This window comes from Lytechinus pictus, chromosome 14 (assembly GCF_037042905.1).
Source record: "Lytechinus pictus isolate F3 Inbred chromosome 14, Lp3.0, whole genome shotgun sequence".
In the NCBI taxonomy this organism is placed as follows: Eukaryota; Metazoa; Echinodermata; class Echinoidea; order Temnopleuroida; family Toxopneustidae; genus Lytechinus; species Lytechinus pictus.
Window position 1 is genome coordinate 14,256,968 of NC_087258.1, and position 14,916 is coordinate 14,271,883.

Sequence of the window (14,916 nt, forward strand, 5' to 3'; positions counted from 1 at the left end):
TTATTTTATTCACTCGTATTATCATGATTATTTTCTCTTTTTATTTTTCATCCTCTCTTTTTCCCTTTTTTCTCTCTTTTTTTTTCTTCCCCCTTTTTTTTTCATGCTCCGCAAATAGGGGGCCCGGGCCCCCTGGATCCGCCTATGGCGGTACTAGGATATTTTGAAAGGGGGTATGAGACGAGTAAAAATGACGTCTCTTTTCAAGGGCGTATACCAGAGTTACACACGCCCGTACACCGTTCCTTTGATAGTCTACTTTCTACCCTTCCACTCCTTCCCATTTTTACTCCTCTTCATTTTTGCACTACTTGAATATAAGAGGGGGTAGTAACCCAGCCCTGCTGCACCCCGGCCCGTCGCGCCGCCCGGCCAGACACTGAAAACAGTTTTGACATGATATACAAAGATGAGGGTGAGGGTATCGGCATGATGAATCCGAGTTCTAACCATTTTGGTCGTTTCTTTGAATAGGTCGATATCACCTGTCACCATGGGCGGAAATCCCAGCCAGGGGGGACGCGTCCCCCCTACTCAAAATAGTAGGGGGACAGATGCCCCCTACTATTTAAATCGAAATAAAACATGTATTTTGGACGAGATGACCTTACTTTTTGGGTGATAACCTTTTTTTCTTTTTTTTTTGCTTGTCAAATTTTCCAGCCCCTTGTCCCCCTAACTTTTGGGAGAGATTTCCGCCCCTGCCTGTCACCACGCTAAGATAGACGGTCATCTGCGCCCCCCCCTCCCCCGTCCAATCACTATGAAGGACATTTGTGGAAAAAAATAGGAAGACTGTTTAGTCCCATCTCATTTTCAATGGTCTTTCATTTGCCATTTTGTGACTTGGATACTGAAACCAATTGATGTGAGTGGTTTTAGTCTCTCTGTGATTGAATAAATATCTTAATTATTGACATGTGCTTCGTAAAGATTATTGAAGCTAGCATGTGTAAAACTATTGTTCAATTTGACTGAGTAGAATTTGCCCTTGTAAAGTTTGATCAGTTTCAGGTTCTAACCCTAACAAAATTATAACCAAGTAGATAATGATAGAATATGGAAAGAGAGAGAGAGAGGGGCCGGGAGAGAGAGGGGGAGACGAAGAATAGGCCTAAATATATTAGGAAGAGTAAGAAAAATAGCTGTCATCCGGCCGACCCCCTTCGAGAAGTAAATTATGTATGCCTCCATTAAAAGCAAAACTTTCATAGATTTCATCGCCTCCTTTCATTACCGCAAAAATCGCGTGACAAAACAGGGGGAAATGAAGATACAGGGAGACAAGAAGAGGAGAAGAAAAGGGAGAAGAATAATAATAACTAGATTTTAATTCGTCATGCGGACGAATTAGGTGGTCTGTCATGATTTTTCATTCATTGTCGGCTAATGTTGTATAAAATGAATCCCGGGAATGAATCATTCAGATATGATTGATAATCTTGATCATAGACATCAAAGGAATAAATTTTGACCATTGCTAAATGTGATTATAAATGTAGTGATGACAATCGTGATGATTATAATGATGGTGGTGATAATGCAATATGTTAAATACGAAATAAAGTTAAGAGCACGTAAAATGCCGGCTTAAAAACTCTCCAAAAATCTCAGACGATTTTACCGAAATAGGCTTTCCAAAATTGCGCAATGAAAGGCGCCTTAATTTTCACAGCAGCTAATTTTTAATCGACAGTTTGATGTTTTTTATGCAAAATCTTGTTAAAATTTCTTTTTACTTTGAGCATTTTTTTTTTAATTTCACCCACTGACATTTCACAATGTCAGTGGGTATTAATTTCACAGAATACTTGAAAATTCATAGGTGATACTTTTTAAAAGCTAAAATATCTTAAATATTTTTGTTCAAATTTTCTGCTACATTTCAATAGATTTTAATGAGAAGTTTCATAATGCTATAATTTCACAGCATTCACATCAAAACTCATCAGTGATGTATTTGATAAAAGAACCAGATTTTTTTGTAAATGTTTGCCAAATTTCTGAAAATTTTTAAACATTTCAAATAATATTTTCCGTCAAAAATTTTCAATATCCATTTAATTGTGTATGACTTTGACATTTACTTGAAAATTATTTCTTGATGATTTTTACTGAAAAAAGTCAGGTAAAAGATTCAAATACTGGCAATTTTCCCGCAAAATTTCGGGAACATGTGTAATTAACTAAATTGCACAATTTTTTCATTTCACAGAAGGTACCTGAAAATTTGTTATATGTTATATTAAGTAAAAATGAACAAACGGAAAAAAATCCAGGAATTTCCGCAAAATGTCCGGAATGAAAATTTTCAACCCAATAGCGTTTAAATATTGCAGCGTTTACTAAAAAATACATAAATGATGTTTTACAATGTTAAAATTGCCCCTTAAAAAGTTCCGGCAAAATTACAAAAATTGTCCTACATAAAAAAATGCAATGCAAGTGGGCTTGAAATTTTCAGGAAGACTGTACAATTGGTTAATAAAACATTTCTCCAAAGAATTTCGCAAAAATTACGTCCAGAAAAAATTTGCCAAAAATTAAACACATCATAACACATTGATGCTGTGGTCAAAAGTCAAAATTATTCACACGTTATTTGTAGAGAATTATCTTCACTACATGATATCAAAATTTGAGAGAAAACTGACCAGTAATAAAGAAGATACAGTCAAGTACGTTGACGTATGTTGCGAAAATATGTAATTTTCACTGATAACTTAATATTAACGTAATTATGAAATCTTCAAATGAGATATTGATTATATCAAAGAGTGAGAAAAAATTTGGGGTCAACGGACTCCCTGAAGAGCTACAGTGAATTTTATATAGGCATATTTTAGCCCATTTACGCGCGCGTAATGCAAATTTGAATGGACGCGCATTCCCGTATTATTGGTCGTAAGAGGCTGAATGAGGTATCAAATTAATCAGAAGACAATGGACAATGGAAAGACATGAAAGAAATGATGACTCGAAGATGCATAACGATGGTAGGTGCAAGAACGCGCACGCATACCTGTGCGCGCGCAAATTCTTGACATGCTCAAAATGACCAGAAACGTACCCAAACTTGACCACGGTCGATTTGGGGAAATTTAAAATTTTGACGCGCGCGTACGTGCGCGTCGTGACCTTTGCATGACCTCTGATGATATGTCCTGATGACCTGTCACCTGAACTTGATATGATGCAAATATGGATGATTTTTGATGATTAGTTGCGATGATATGATCAATCATTTAATTTTACAAAATGGCGCCTAGATGACGTCATCATGATTTGATAACCTTGAAAAGCTTCCATTCCCATGTCTATAATGATGCCCATACATGACATGAAAATCAAGGAAATTGACATGCCCGATTTTGAGATAGAGGTGGACAAAGATTTGGCAATAAAAATAAATAAAGTAAATTCTGACGAATATAATAGGTGATCTGTCATCTTAATGACAGACCACCTAAAAAGGACCAAAAAAAAAAAAAAAAAAAAAAAAGGGGGTCCAGCGAGGTTTGAACCACCGAACCCTGGTATACCAGTCAGGTGTGTTATCCAGTCGGCCACAGTGTGTTCGACAAGCACAGAGAGCAAAATAGGAAACATATTGTCAACTTGACATTGAATGTACATTCTTGCAATTCCAAATTGGCATCCCAGGTCAAAAAACCAGTTAAGGACCAGTTCATCCAACTGGTACTGGTACCAGTTGATTCCAGTTAGCGAACTGGATTCAATATGGAAATTGGAATACTGGAATCAACTGGATTCCAGTTGATTCCAATACTGGAATCAACTGGAATCCAGTTGACAAATTGTAACTGGTACCAGTTGGAAATACCAGTTGGCAACTGGTCCTAACTGGTACCAGTTAGCAACTGGTACCAGTTGACAACTGGTCCTAACTGGTACCAGTTAGGACCAGTTGGAAACATGAGTTGTCAACTGGTGCCAGTTAAAACCAGTTGGAAACACCAATTGTAAACTGGTGCCAGTTAGGACCAGTTGGAAACATGAGTTGTCAACTGGTGCCAGTTAAAACCAGTTGGAAACACAAATTGTCAACTGGTGCCAGTTAGGACCAGTTGGAAACATGAGGTGTCAACTGGTGCCAGTTAAAACCAGTTGGAAACACCAATTGTCAACTGGTGCCAGTTAGGACCAGTTGGAAACATGAGTTGTCAACTGGTGCCAGTTAAAACCAGTTGGAAACACCAGTTGTCAACTGGTGCCAGTTAGAACAAGTTGGAAGCACCAGTTAGGACCAGTTGGAAACATAAATTGTCAAGTGGTACCAGTTAGAAACATCCTGCAATGTATAGCATAAACAAAAATGAATCATGTGGATATGTACATTCCCGATCTTTTACTCTTCTCATATAATCACTCCTTCGTTTTCCTTGCGCACACACACATTAGAATATTGGTACCAACACCCCCCCCCCCTCTCAGGCGGTTATTTCAATTATAAATTATCTTCAATTATCTTTACATTGAATGTCCACTCCTGTTATAACAATGTGCATGGACAAGTGAAATAATTATCCTTGCACATAGGACTGATGAAATGAATCAAGGTAAATTTGTAGCATTGTATTGAAACCTTGTTAATTTCCACATGCACAATATAACAGGATTGGACTGTAAACTTGCTCTGGTAAATCAATCCCTCAGTCTCTTGAAATCTGTACCAAAAAACATCAGAGAATGACAAAAGTCACAAAAAACATTTATATGGTATTTAAACTAGGAATTTAATGAAAGAAAATTATGTTACAAACTGTAACATGCTGTGTATAATTCTTGTATTATGTGTCAACAAAGATCATTAACTTACACAGTAAATATGTAGTCAATCCAATTTTTACATGCTAGCTTGGAGACAAAATTTGAATATAATGCATCTAAGCATTTACCTTCAATAAATAATATGTACTATTTTTAAAGGAATGATAAAGGAGTCTTTTTTTTAATTATTATTTATTGAGATCTTGGGGCCCTCACTGGCTCTGAAGAGGAAACGTGAAACAGGTACCTCCCTTTCTTGTAGTGGCACTTGATCTTTGCTGGTAGATGCGATGTATCTGAAGATTAGAAAAAAAAACCAATGGAATGAAAAATAATAAGTACAGTGAATACCGTAATACAAAATTTCAGTGGTGTAAAATTATATCTGCACATAAAGAAAATACATGGGATAGTGAAACTTCTCTAAGTTCCATATTTCAATGATTCAATTATAAATGATAGACAGCACATCATCATTTTTATTACAACATGTATAGTAAGTTCACATGGTCTTGGGAATACTTCTGAAATTGACATCGCAGAGATGAAATTGCCTCGACCTTATACCTATACATTTATTTTAATAATAAAGACTTAGACTATGTATGTTTGCATATATGTATCTAGGAGTCTATGTTGCACATTATCTGCTAACATCTGATGGGTATTTCATGATTGTCAGTGCCGACTATTTCAGTGAAATCATTGCTTTTGATTGGCTGAGAAGCACTGGCCTCTGACTGTTACTATGGTAACTGTCGGAAAAAGACAACTTGTTAATGCTGACAACTTTCAAAAAGCAGTTCCCAGAACATGTTTAAAAACGCAAGACAAAGCAAAAAAAAAAAAAAATGAAATACTAAATTTTATCCGAGGATTAAAGGGATGGTCCGGGCCGAAAATATTTACATCTAAATAATACTTGAGTAAAATTCACAGAGCAAAATGATGAAAATTTCATCAAAATAGGATAACAAGAAGTTATTGAATTTTAAAGTTTATCAATATTTTGTGAAAACAGTTGTATGCACTTCGTCATGAATATTCATTAGGTGGGCTGATGTCACATCTCCACTTTCCTTTTTTTATGTTACTAGATGAAATCATAAATGTTTGATTTTTTCATACATGTGTAAATGATGCGTCTCCATTGTAATGAAATAAGTTGCGTCAATAACTAATGCACCTAATCAGTTGTCAATCCAATTGTCAATAGTTCTTGGTTAAAAATATCTTAATAAACCTAATCTCATATAATAAAATACAAAAGGGCAATTGGGATATGACATCATCAGCCAACCTAATGAATATTCATAAAGACATGCCTAGAACTATTTCACCGGAATAATGCAAATCTTTAAAATTCAAAACCTTAATTAGTTATCAAATTTTGATCAAGTTTTCAGCATTTTGCTCTGTGAATTTTACTCTATTTATTGAGATATGTTTCCAGCCTGGACCATCCCTTTAATTCTACTTCTACGGTACCCCCACACATACTGGTAAGTCAGAGGTAAAAAACAACGAGAACCAATTTAATTTCAAAGATAAAAAAATACTTCAGCCTCCAGATTTAAGAAAAAATTCAGCAAATGTTATTTTAGTTCAGACTAATTGTGCACGTTTCATTTCGGAGGTCAATCTGAAATTATACTTCCAGTTCCAAATTCACGCCATTTGGTTATGCAAAAGCATGAATTAAAATTGATGGGCATGGGCCCATGTCACTGGCTAGCCTAGAGGACTCCATGAAGATAATTTTATCATTTTACATCCTATAAGGTTGCTCGTACAACTGTGTAAACAAAGATAGATTTCCCTCGGAAATCCACCTTTCCCATAATGATTTTTGGGCAAACATTAAATTTTTACATTTTGTAAGCCTTGATACTCTAAATGTGTACAAAGGCTTTAAAAAAAATTAATTGTAAAATGTACAAATTGGAAATTTTCTTACAAAAAGGATCACTTGCTTGCAGATCTTGTCCTCACTGCCTCTGAAGAGTTCACGTGCGACAGGTACATTCCTTTCCTCTACTGGCACACATTCTTTGCTGGTAGATGCGATGTATCTGAAGAATTTTTTTCAAAAACAATGGAGAGAAAAATAATCAGTACAGTGAACAACAGCGAATAACAAATACGTATATATTACAGTGAATAGCAATACATGTCTACACCTAAGGCGGGCAAGGGTTACTACAGAGTGTTGTAAAATTCCATTTGCACTTTAAGAAAAATGCATGGGATTGTGAATCAATTTTTACATTGTATTTTCATCACGGAGCCTAGACAAGCCTCCTATAAGGTTGCTCGTACAACTGTGTAAACAAAGATAGATTTGATTTTTCCTCGGAAATCCACCTTTCCCATAATGATTTTTGGGCAAACATTTAATATTTACATTTTGTAAGCCTTGATACTCTAAATGTGTTTAAAAAAAATTAATTGTGAAATGTACAAATTGGAAATTTTCTTACAAAAAGGATCACTTGCTTGCAGATCTTGTTGTCCTCACTGCCTCTGAAGAGTTCACGTGCGACAGGTACATTCCTTCCCTGTACTGGCACACGTTCTTTGCTGGTAGATGCGATGTATCTGAATAATTTTTTTTTAAACAATGGAGAGAAAAATAATCAGTACAGTGAACAGTGAATAAAAATACGTCTATATTACAGTGAATAGCAATACATGTCTACACCTAAGGCGGGCAAGGGTTACTACAGAGTGTTGTAGTAAAATTCCATTTGCACATTAAGAAAAATACATGGGATTGTGAATCAATGATTCAACTATAATGATAAACAGCACATCATCATATTTATTAAAAAAATGAGTAAGTTCACTTGGTCTTGGGAATACTTCTGAAATCGATGTCGCAGAGATCAGTCCTTCATGTTTATAATTCCATGGAGCTCAATAAATGGCTCTCCTTATGCCTCCGAATTTGCTTTCCTAGACACACTCAATTTTATAAAATGCTCAATTGTTGTAGATTGTTATTAAAATTGTAAATGCAACAGCTGTGTAGCTATTAATTAATCTGTGGTGAAACTAGGCTTGGGTCATGTACAAAAATATCGCGCTCCTCAAAAAAAAAATTATAAGTAGGGTGTCCGAACTCATATTAGGCCTAAAAAAAGTGCTAGAATTTCATATTTTACATCTTTAAAACCATTAAATCACCATCTCTTTTCCATAATTCTCATAATAGAAGATACACAAAGACCCCAAAAGAAAACTTGACATCTGAATTACCTAACTTACAGCCTCCTCATATGGAGGGCAGCAACGAAGTATTCGGATCTCCACTCCTGAGTCCTGGCGGTTCTGAGCTGGGCCTTCTTCTGGAAACTACCGGTACCCCAGGTCATGTTCACTGACTTCATCTCCTCCTCGAGGCTCAGTATGACTCCAGGTGGTTTTGGGTCTCCCTCTCTCCTGAAATACAGTCAAAAAGTGATAAACAGCTATTCATGAAAAAATCAGACTCTTAAAATGGTGGAAAAAATAATGAATTTCGATTTTCGGCATTTCAAAATCTCATCAAAATCCTCAAATCGTGTGTAAAGTGATTGGTGCGCAGACACGAGGCGCTGGCCACTATCAATATCATAATGTTAAATCTGAAATTGAAAATCATAACTGGCCGAGTCTCAGATTTTTTCCAAGACCAAGAAAATCAGTTTCACATTCGATCACATATCTCTCTCATTTACTTATAACAATATATGGAACAATATCAACTGAAAGATTTTGTGAAATAAAAAGAAATTCATGTTAAATCTTAACACAAATCGTAAGGTCAATATGATGTATGTGCGCAGACTTGCACCGGCATGGCAGCCACACATCCACGCCCGGCTAGTCGCGGCCGGCAGGCAGCGCTGAGGGGCAGTAACAGGATGTCCTGACGAACTCTAACGTTACAGCTAGCCCCGCAGCTAGCTGCGAGCCGCGCCATTTAACAAACTACGAAAAGAAAATCATAGAAAATTGTTAACTTACCTGTAGAGCCTACTGCGAATGTCTTAGCTTTCAAGTCATTGTCCAAATCTGGTCCGTGTGATTTCAGTGGTTGAATTATTATTAAAACGGCCTTCTTTACCCTTCTTTATCGCACTAGCACTCGATAAAAATGCGGTGCAAATTAACGGCGCGGCGAAGATGGCTCTTTCAAATTCAAATTAGATTGGCGGTTTGCGTTTGGCGGCGCTGGTTAATTTGCATAATTATACGGACGATAGCGATCAGTGGCACTCAGTGCGCATGCGCAGGCCCGCCCGCGCCCGGTGATTGAAGGAAGATCTGCTGAGTCAGGAATAACGAAGGGGGGGGGGGGGTCTAAAGCAAGAAAGAAGTTTTAAAATAGAAATACGAACTTCTTAACATACAAATTTCTTCTTGTTTGGTTTTGGTTGGCAACCAGTCAAGAAATGACGATTTTTGCCTCTGCTTTTGGAGCTTTTTTTTTTCTTTGAAAGTTTAAGAATGAATTAGCTTAATATTTGTTCTTTATTTCTATTTTATTTATTTTCTTTTTATTTGAAAGATAAAGATAGCCTTGCTTAACATGGCAAGGTTGTAAACTAGCAATAAATATGCGCGTTATAAATAGAAAAAAAATAGCTATTATATTCACCTTCAAAAATATTTTTAAAATATCAGTGAGTTAAAAAAAGAAAAATACATTAATTTTTATGTGATTTGTAAAAATAGTGTAAAATAGTCCTCTTTAACTTAAATTAGAAAAAAGGGATTAAATAGGAAGAAATTTTTTTCTCGCAACAAATATCTAGGATAACAATTTTTTTAATGTAAACTAGAAAATTTCACTGAGAATAACATGTTTCGATTTAAGTTATATGGTAATATCGAACCACATACTTTAATGAAACTTTTCAAGGTGGAAATATTAAAATTAACATAAAGAATAATTAAGTTAGTTATTATGTAGATATTTTTTTCCTCTTATCCTCAATCGAGCTGTGTATAGGATGGATAAATGCATGGCATTTATTGTGGTAAAAGGCTGAATTACATGAATTTGTACAGAGCAAAATTTCAGTAAACAAATAAGCAACAAAAAAATAACAAAGTATACTAATGTATAATATTGGAAAGGGGATACAAAAAGAAAAGTATACAGGGGGGGGGGGAGTAATGTCAAAAGCAGGAACGGGCAAAGGTTGGGAGTAGGCTAAATGTATATACCTTTAACATAATGAACATTTTCACATAAATATATATTTAACCAATGTTGAATGAATAACAATACATGTAGATTAAAGAGTGGATTGTATGAAATAATACTTGCTTTTTTTTAAGAAAAGTAACGCTTTGTTGATGGTAACAATAATAATAGTTATAGGAAACACATTCATGAATGATAATCATAAAGAATTATCTCAAAAGGAATTAAAAACAAAGATAAGAGGACTTTGAAGTAATATGATCTGTACAAAAAATATAAATATTAATGTAAAGTGGGTTACAGCTATATTGAGCCAGTGACTTGTCGGATAAGAAATTTGAATGATTACTGCAGATATCAACAATTACAAAAATATTTCAAAAGTCAGTTTAAGAGAAGCGACAAATAAAACAACAAAGGTATGAAAACATAGTTCTTATATAATATATATATATATATATATATATATATATATATAAACTCTGTTGGAAATAAGTACAATGCATTACCACTATGCCTCTAATATACATATATATATATGTATATATTATATATGTATATACGGGTTCTTACTAGAATCAACTGGTAAGTCCTATTGGTTCTAACTGGTATCATTTGGTTTGATATTCCAGTATGGTTAATGGGTTTCAAGTGGGTTATGGGTGGCCTATGGGTTCCAACTGGTATAATCTGTTCCAGTTTGGTTTATGGGTTTTAACTGAAATCAGCTGGTAGATATATACTGGTAATGCCTATTGGTTCTAACTGGTATCAATTGTTTTGATATTCCAGTATGGTAAATGGGTTTCAAGTGGGTTATGGGAGGTCTATGGGTTCCAACTGGTAAAATATGTCCCAGTTTAATTGATTTATGGGTTTTAACTGGAATCAACTGGTAGTATACCAGTAATGTATGTTGAATTTTAACTGGTATCAATTGGTTTGATATTCCAGTATGGTTAATGGGTTTCAAGTGGGTTATGGGAGGTCTATGGGTTCCAACTGGTAAAATATGTTCCAGTTTGGTTTATGGGTTTTAACTGGAATCAACTGGTAGTATACCAGTAATGTATGCTGGTTTAACTGGTATCAATTGGTTTGAAATTCCAGTATGGTTAATGGGTTTCAAGTGGGTTATGGGAGGTCTATGGGTTCCAACTGGTATAATCTGCTCCAGTATGGTTTATGGCTTTTAACTGGAATCAGCTGGTAGATATGCCAGTAATGCCTATATTGGTTCTAACTGGTATCCATTTGTTTGATATTCCAGTATGGTTAATGGGTTTCAAGTGGGGTTATGGGAGGTCTATGGGTTCCAACTGGAACACTCTGATCCAGTTTGGTTTATGGGTTTTAACTGGAATCAACTGGTAGGTATACCAGTAATGCATGTTGGTTCTAACTGGTATCAATTGGTTTAATGATATACCAGTATGGTTTATGGGTTTAAGGTGGCATTAACTGGTGTATACACCCATTGGGTTTCTATGGGTTCCAACTGGCATCAAATGGTCCAGTTTGGCTAATGGGTTTTAAACTGGAATCTATTGGTAGATAAACCAGAAAGGCCTATTGGTTTTAACTGGTATTAACTGGTGTACTAATTTATACCAGTATAGTTAATTGGTTTCAACTGGAATAAACTTGTATGTTTTCAGCATGTCCAGTTGAGACAATGGGTTTCAACTGGAATATACTGGCATGGTGGGAGTTTACCAGTTGTGCCAATTGGTTTCAACTGGTACCAGTTGACTCCAGTTGAAACCAGTTAAAATTTCAACTGGTTTCAACTGGTTTTTTTACCTGGGATGATGACAAAACTCTACAAATTCTAGTTTTGAGAATAGTACAAGCTTTAAAATGAAACAGTGGAGATATTGTCTAAAGGATACATTCTAAGCTAAAACATATTGAAAATTTGGCGAGAACAGACCAAGATTTACGGAATTAAAATCAATTTAAATGACTGTGGTGACATCATGAAACAGAAAACACTTGTTCTTAGTTCCGACGCCATTTTGATGACGTCACGATGTAATTAAGAGTCAAATGTGGCATGAAATCATATCTCCTATTCATACTCTATTCGAATATGAAAAGAAAAATTGGGGTCAACGGACTCCCTGAAGAGCTACAGTGAATTTTATATAGGCATATTTTAGCCCATTTACGCGCGCGTAATGCAAATTTGAATGGACGCGCATTCCCGTATTATTGGTCGTAAGAGGCTGAATGAGGTATCAAATTAATCAGAAGACAATGGACAATGGAAAGACATGAAAGAAATGATGACTCGAAGATGCATAACGATGGTAGGTGCAAGAACGCGCACGCATACCTGTGCGCGCGCAAATTCTTGACATGCTCAAAATGACCAGAAACGTACCCAAACTTGACCACGGTCGATTTGGGGAAATTTAAAATTTTGACGCGCGCGTACGTGCGCGTCGTGACCTTTGCATGACCTCTGATGATATGTCCTGATGACCTGTCACCTGAACTTGATATGATGCAAATATGGATGATTTTTGATGATTAGTTGCGATGATATGATCAATCATTTAATTTTACAAAATGGCGCCTAGATGACGTCATCATGATTTGATAACCTTGAAAAGCTTCCATTCCCATGTCTATAATGATGCCCATACATGACATGAAAATCAAGGAAATTGACATGCCCGATTTTGAGATAGAGGTGGACAAAGATTTGGCAATAAAAATAAATAAAGTAAATTCTGACGAATATAATAGGTGATCTGTCATCTTAATGACAGACCACCTAAAAAGGACCAAAAAAAAAAAAAAAAAAAAAAAAGGGGGTCCAGCGAGGTTTGAACCACCGAACCCTGGTATACCAGTCAGGTGTGTTATCCAGTCGGCCACAGTGTGTTCGACAAGCACAGAGAGCAAAATAGGAAACATATTGTCAACTTGACATTGAATGTACATTCTTGCAATTCCAAATTGGCATGATGACAAAACTCTACAAATTCTAGTTTTGAGAATAGTACAAGCTTTAAAATGAAACAGTGGAGATATTGTCTAAAGGATACATTCTAAGCTAAAACATATTGAAAATTTGGCGAGAACAGACCAAGATTTACGGAATTAAAATCAATTTAAATGACTGTGGTGACATCATGAAACAGAAAACACTTGTTCTTAGTTCCGACGCCATTTTGATGACGTCACGATGTAATTAAGAGTCAAATGTGGCATGAAATCATATCTCCTATTCATACTCTATTCGAATATGAAAAGAAAAATTGGGGTCAACGGACTCCCTGAAGAGCTACAGTGAATTTTATATAGGCATATTTTAGCCCATTTACGCGCGCGTAATGCAAATTTGAATGGACGCGCATTCCCGTATTATTGGTCGTAAGAGGCTGAATGAGGTATCAAATTAATCAGAAGACAATGGACAATGGAAAGACATGAAAGAAATGATGACTCGAAGATGCATAACGATGGTAGGTGCAAGAACGCGCACGCATACCTGTGCGCGCGCAAATTCTTGACATGCTCAAAATGACCAGAAACGTACCCAAACTTGACCACGGTCGATTTGGGGAAATTTAAAATTTTGACGCGCGCGTACGTGCGCGTCGTGACCTTTGCATGACCTCTGATGATATGTCCTGATGACCTGTCACCTGAACTTGATATGATGCAAATATGGATGATTTTTGATGATTAGTTGCGATGATATGATCAATCATTTAATTTTACAAAATGGCGCCTAGATGACGTCATCATGATTTGATAACCTTGAAAAGCTTCCATTCCCATGTCTATAATGATGCCCATACATGACATGAAAATCAAGGAAATTGACATGCCCGATTTTGAGATAGAGGTGGACAAAGATTTGGCAATAAAAATAAATAAAGTAAATTCTGACGAATATAATAGGTGATCTGTCATCTTAATGACAGACCACCTAAAAAGGACCAAAAAAAAAAAAAAAAAAAAAAAAGGGGGTCCAGCGAGGTTTGAACCACCGAACCCTGGTATACCAGTCAGGTGTGTTATCCAGTCGGCCACAGTGTGTTCGACAAGCACAGAGAGCAAAATAGGAAACATATTGTCAACTTGACATTGAATGTACATTCTTGCAATTCCAAATTGGCATGATGACAAAACTCTACAAATTCTAGTTTTGAGAATAGTACAAGCTTTAAAATGAAACAGTGGAGATATTGTCTAAAGGATACATTCTAAGCTAAAACATATTGAAAATTTGGCGAGAACAGACCAAGATTTACGGAATTAAAATCAATTTAAATGACTGTGGTGACATCATGAAACAGAAAACACTTGTTCTTAGTTCCGACGCCATTTTGATGACGTCACGATGTAATTAAGAGTCAAATGTGGCATGAAATCATATCTCCTATTCATACTCTATTCGAATATGAAAAGAAAAATTGGGGTCAACGGACTCCCTGAAGAGCTACAGTGAATTTTATATAGGCATATTTTAGCCCATTTACGCGCGCGTAATGCAAATTTGAATGGACGCGCATTCCCGTATTATTGGTCGTAAGAGGCTGAATGAGGTATCAAATTAATCAGAAGACAATGGACAATGGAAAGACATGAAAGAAATGATGACTCGAAGATGCATAACGATGGTAGGTGCAAGAACGCGCACGCATACCTGTGCGCGCGCAAATTCTTGACATGCTCAAAATGACCAGAAACGTACCCAAACTTGACCACGGTCGATTTGGGGAAATTTAAAATTTTGACGCGCGCGTACGTGCGCGTCGTGACCTTTGCATGACCTCTGATGATATGTCCTGATGACCTGTCACCTGAACTTGATATGATGCAAATATGGATGATTTTTGATGATTAGTTGCGATGATATGATCAATCATTTAATTTTACAAAATGGCGCCTAGATGACGTCATCATGATTT

General features: G+C 36.0%; 1 long non-coding RNA gene across 1 annotated transcript; it reads right to left on the reverse strand.

The window, feature by feature from the left end:
- Positions 1–4,732: 4,732 nt before the first annotated feature.
- Positions 4,733–8,960, reverse strand: LOC135156644 (uncharacterized). The gene is made up of 5 exons (XR_010295705.1): positions 8,800–8,960; positions 8,050–8,232; positions 7,272–7,389; positions 6,749–6,863; positions 4,733–5,087 (listed from the first exon to the last, which is right to left on the reverse strand). It is a non-coding gene; the product is annotated as an uncharacterized LOC135156644 (long non-coding RNA).
- Between the last annotated feature and the right edge of the window lie 5,956 nt (positions 8,961–14,916).